The sequence below is a fragment of the Otolemur garnettii genome, unplaced genomic scaffold (assembly GCF_000181295.1).
Source record: "Otolemur garnettii isolate 467f Iridium unplaced genomic scaffold, OtoGar3 scaffold00151, whole genome shotgun sequence".
Lineage (NCBI taxonomy): Eukaryota > Metazoa > Chordata > Mammalia > Primates > Galagidae > Otolemur > Otolemur garnettii.
In genome coordinates this window covers 1,945,326-1,951,027 of record NW_003852546.1, presented here as the reverse complement: position 1 = coordinate 1,951,027, position 5,702 = coordinate 1,945,326, and positions in this window count along the sequence as shown.

Genomic DNA, 5,702 nt, shown 5'->3' with positions numbered 1-5,702 from the left:
GTACAGGGTGGAGGAGGGCCATGCCTGGGCACTCCGAAGGTACACTTTTCCTTGCTCCTTGGCTATAAATGGCCATTTGCCAATGCTGTATTGGGAGGTGAGCCCGAGCTCTCTATCTTACTGCAACCCCAACCCCACCCCCCGCAGTGGTCCTATGCCTATTTCAAAGGTCCTGAATAAAGTCTGCCTTACCGAACTTTAACAAGTATGGTGAATGCTTTTTCTTTCTGAACACCATTCTTCAGTCTCTCTCTTATACAGGTCTGGGAAACTTAGCTTCTTCACACAGCCACCTGCTGAAATGCCCTCTCCCAAATTAGAGGAAGGCAGCTGAGCAGGAGCCAGGGCTCAGTCAGGGTGCAGCCTGGCTGTAGCAGATGTAAGTATCATACAGGACTCTGGGGAAACCCTTGGATCTTCCCTAAGAACTTAAGCCTGGAAGGACTTCAGTGGGCATCCTGGCTGCACAGCTTCCCCATCCACCCAGAAAGTGTTTCTCTTCCTGTCCGCTTCCTCCCCAGGTTACACTGCTGGATGAGGAGGCAGAAGGGCTACCTACTGTTCCATCTCCCCACGTGTCTTCCTGTCCCCGCTCAGGTCCCCCCCACGGCCACCCAGAGTCTTTTCTAAAGCTGCTGCCTAGGCTCCCCCTGCCCCCCACTGGAAGCGGTTGGAAGAAGTCACTGGATCTTGGTGAGGGCTTGATGACACTTCTGTGGCTTGCTCCCAAGCAGCCTTCCCACCCCCTGGGTTTAACCCAGCTTGCTTGGACCATCGCGAGGACCAAAGAGCGCGAGCGCAAAGCCTGCGTGGGCCCCACACGCCGACGCGCCTCCTGCCGGCCTGGTGGCTCAACTCCAGCAGCTTGGTCCCGGCTCCGGAAGCAGCGCCCCCTCCTCTCTCTCCGCCACTACCCCACCTTCCACCCCCTGAAGCAGCAATTACCGGCCAAGGCGGCTGGGAAAGGGCCAATTAGTGCGGGAGACGCGGCCCCTCTGCGGGGACCCGCTGACCGCAGCCTCCGCAGCGCTGCCGCCGCCGCCTAGGTCCCCCGGCTCCCGCCGCTCACCAGCCGCCCGCCGGCCGCAGCCCTCCCTGCCTGGCCGCCAGAGTCGGCTGCCTGGGAGCCCCGAGGGACGCGCCGTCCGGCCTTCAGCCAACTGCAGCCATGGATCCAGCCGCCTGGCGCCGGCCCAGCGCCCAGGCGGACGCGAGGGCGCCGGGAGCTGAAACTGGCCGCCGCTGGGTAGTGGGGGCGAGCGGGCTGGGGCCCCGCTACCAAGGCTCCTGAGCCCTTGACAGCCTGTCTCTCGACGCCCGCCATCAGTCACCTCTCTAGTCGGGAGCCAGTTCTCCCCAGGACCTCGTGCCTTCCCGTGGCCCCCTCCTCGCTTCTTCCAGACCTCTAATGTCCAAGTCTGGGCTGGCTGTGCCCAGAGCATGTTCCCTGCTCATGGCTATGTCAAGGCTAGGCTTTGGAAACCCACAGCCAGTGCTGGAGTGTACCCTTGATACAGAGAGGTGGGCGGGAGAGTAGGTGGGCAGCACAGGGCCACAAGCACTCATCACTGACAGTGAATGCATGGACTTACTCCCCTGGTCCCTGCCCTGGCTACCTGACTTACTCTCCTATGGGCTTTGGTCTTGCCCTGCAGGAGTCTACAGACTGCTTAGGCAGAGGCTGCAGTAGCTTGGCTGTGATCCCAAGCTACTAAAAGTCTTGAGGTCCAGGGAGCATCAGGTGAAGGAAAAAAGGCCTGAAAGGCAGAGCAGTGGGGGCAGTTGCTACCACTTCAAATCTTCCCCTTCCCCCACCCAACCCTTTTCCAGATGAAGCTGGACATACTGGGAACCTGGAGTGAGTGAGAAGGTAGGTCTCTGTCCTACACAGGCTCTGGAGGAGGCTGAAGTTTCTAGAAGCAGCAGCAGAGGGTTCAGTAGGAAGGTCCACAAATGAGGTTGGCCAAGGACATCTGACTGTACACTGCTTCTTCTGTTTCCCCCATCAGTGCCACGAGGGACCTGGTTAAAGGGGCTGAGGTCCCTGACCCATTCTGGTCATAGGGCCTTTCCTATACATTCTTTCCTGGCCCCACCCACTCAGGTCTGCCCTTAGTCCGGGAGAACTGGAGGCCTGCTGTGTGCTCTGGAACCTTACTCAGGCCCCATTGAGCCAGACTTTCCTTGCAGAAAGCGGAGGATGGGGATTGAACAATGAAGGGATATAGTGACAATGATACCATCTTGAGTCCTTCATGGAATGAGGTGCAAATGCATTGAATTAAAGAACGAGGAAAGGGACAGAAACAGATGAAAGAGGTAACAATAATCTGCCCAAAAAAGTCAAGGAGTGAAGGAAAGAAGCAGAAGCTGGTGGACACACAGCCAGACTGATAGATGGACAGAGAACCGGGACAGTGCTGGGGCAGTACAGGGTGGAGGAGGGCCATGCCTGGGCACTCAGAAGGTACCAGTGGGGAAGGGTATTTTTTCATAACTCTTTTTTAAAATTTTTATTTATTTATTTATTTATTTATTTTGAGACAGAGCTTCACTATGTTGCCCTCAGTAGAGTGCTGTGGAGTCACAGCTCACAGCAACCTCAAACTCTTGGGCTTAAGTGATTCTCTTGCCTCAGCCTCCTGAGTAGCTACCCACCACAATGCCCAGTTATTTTTTGGTTGTAGTTGTCATTGTTGTTTGGCAGTCCCAGGCTGGGTTCGAACCCACCAGCTCTGGTGTATGTGGCTGGCATAGGCGACGAGCCTTCTTATCACTCTTGTCTGAGCACTGAGACCCAAGGGATGGGAGTGCAGATGGAGTTGTTGGAAGGGGAAGGCTTCCTGGAGAAGCATTTGAAAGGACCAATAAGGAAAAGTGGAGAGAATGAAAGTCAGAGCCAGAGGGCATACAGTGTCCTCCAGAGGGCCTGGAGGCAGGATTTAGCTTGTTTAGTCCCAGCAGCTCTGTGCCAATGTGGCCCACACAGAAAGGCTCAGAGAGGAAACAGGGCTTGGAATTAGAGCATGAGACTTGTGAGCCTGGAAGGGAGTACAGTCTATGGTGAGGCTCTGGGGAACCATGGAGGGGGGGGTTGTCTTAGGCATATTTACCTTCCAGAAGGCTTTGTTTGGTTCTCTGTTAGTACAGAGAAACTGGAGGAGAAACTGAAGTGGGCAGACCAGGGGAAGGTGGCAAGTTAAAAGGAGGGAGGCAAGAATTGAGACTATTAGATATCCTGTTTTCCCAAGGAACTTTGGGGCAAAGCAGAAGATTTGTTCTGACCACCCTCTCCCCTACTCACAGGATGGCTCTTGGGATACTCTGTCTCACATCATTCCCACCCAGCCCAGCCTTGTAACTCATACGGCCCTTCCTCCAGCCTAAGGGATCGCAATACTTATTCCACTAGGCCCAAGAAAGGCCCCAAGAGAGAATCCAGTACTTGGCAGAGGCAAGGACAGGGCCAGGTACTGCTGGGGAAGCCCCTTCAGTCCCATCCCCCAACCTTTGGAAAACTAGTCAAGACTCTCTAACCTCCCACAAGTGGCCCTCTATAATTACGGTGACTCCGTGGCCATGAGGGGTTGATCTGGGTCTATTTGTTTGGTGAGCCAGTAAGAGAAGGAAAGCCAATTCAAGCCCTAAAAGAACTGGGCTTAAATGGGCTGAGATCAGATGGTCCGCAGAGCGGGGTTCAGTGTGTCTCCTTCAGGCAGAATTTGGGAGCTGTGTGTTCCGTCTGGGCCTATTCCTCTGCGCATCCTTAGGCACGCTGCTTTCCTCTCTTGGCCTACTTCTCTTTGTTTCTATATTGGTAGGACAGGACTCTGGCCTCGGCTGCCTCTGGCCATGGTCCAGGATTTCCGTCCATTCCCAGCCCCTTCAGCCCCAGGAGCTAGTGGAGGACCATGTTGGTGACCTCACTAAAGAACTACAAGAGTGATCATTATGGATTTCCCACTATTAGGGAGCAAGAAACCTTTTGAGGGGAAGCCTGAAGGTTCAGGAAAAGAAAGCCTTTCAGGAAATTAGCACTAGTGACAGGAAAATTCATCAAAAGCTGGCAGCGGCGCCTGTAGCTGATTCATGTCTCTTGTCCAAGGAGCAGCTCCTCTGGCCTGGGGGAAGCTCTGGTAGCCCACAGGGTTTTCCAGGGACCCCTGGCCCTATTGCAGGACTTTTCAGCACCTGGCAGGGTACCGCCATGAATTTGTTGCTCTAAATCATGGGATTCCATGTGCTAGAAAAGATTGCTGATGGGCAAGGGTATTGGATTTTAATACAATTGTTTCCTCTGCTGTGTGATCTCAGATACCCAGTTGGCTTCTCTGATCCTCCCTGCCAGGAGAAGTCCTGACCCTGCCCAGCTTCTAGGTGACTAACACGTTCACAATATTCACCTGGGAAAAGAGTATCTTTCTGAAAAGTGAGGATTCAACTATTCCCAAACAACCATTGGTAATGGGAGGTCTAATGTGAGAAGCAGAGAGACAACCTAGATGTGGAGCCCATTATTCTGGGTAGTGTCCCCATCCCCCAGCATCCAGGTATGGCGGACAGGAGAGCTATTGCAGCACACACCTCCAGGGGGCACCACTGATAGGGTTTACACTCTGAATGAAGCCCTGGATGTAACCTGAGCTCCACATCCTGCCTCCCCCAGGATTAAAGCTCAGAGCACACATTGCACTCTGAGTGCACATGTGTCTCAGAGAAATCTTTGATTGGGTGATCACCTAACTGATAGCATCCACATTGGTCAGTATTTGTAGCTCCCTCTTCTACTCCCACCTATCCATGACAGCCTTCATTGCTCATAGCACATATAGCCCTCTGCTCTAGCCAGGCCATTTGATACTGAAAGAAACAGGATATTTTTGAAGGGCTATCAATATAGGAGGCCTCAGAGGCTCAAGGAGTGCCTTCTGGGATAGGGTGACCAGACGTCCCGCTTTTGGCAGGACAGTCCCACTTTTTAACAATTTGTCCTGCCTCCTGCGGCATTTTAAAAAAGTCCTAATTTTTGGAAAGAATACACGAACACGTGGGAGAAGAGAATGGGAATATATGGTTTTCGGCTGCCATGTGACTATTTCACCAGAATATGAGTTTTATATTATTTTTGTTAATTTTATTATGTTAAACTGTAATAATAACAAATAATTGTTGAGAAGTGATTATCGAGAACTGCTTATCAAAGTTTGTACTGTTGTCAGGCCCTGCCCTGCCCCGGCCCCTCCCCCCCACCATGTTGTCCTGCTTTACAAATGTTAAAATCTGGTCACCCTATTCTGGGATCCTACCCTAGGTCTGGCGCTGCCATTGTTCCTGGCTCAGCTACAAAAGGAGGCAGTCCACAGGCAGTTGCCCTCTCCTGTAAGGAGAATATTAGCTCCACAGCTTTGCTCTGCCAGGTGCCTTTGAGAGGCCCCTTCACAGCTTCTTTTATGGTATTTTGGCTAGACTTCGTGTGACCTCACATTATTATCCGGTGCTTCCACTGGCTGCCAACATTTACATCTGGCTTTGTATCAAAGGATAAAATGGTACAAATCCTAGAATTTCAGATCTAAAAGGGACCTTAAAGAGTGTGTCATAGGCATCATTCTTTGAGAGTTTATGCTCGACACTAACCCAAGAACTTTCTAATGTCTTTGCCTGCATAGTTGTTTCCCTGGGCCTCATCCTGTCCTTAGCAA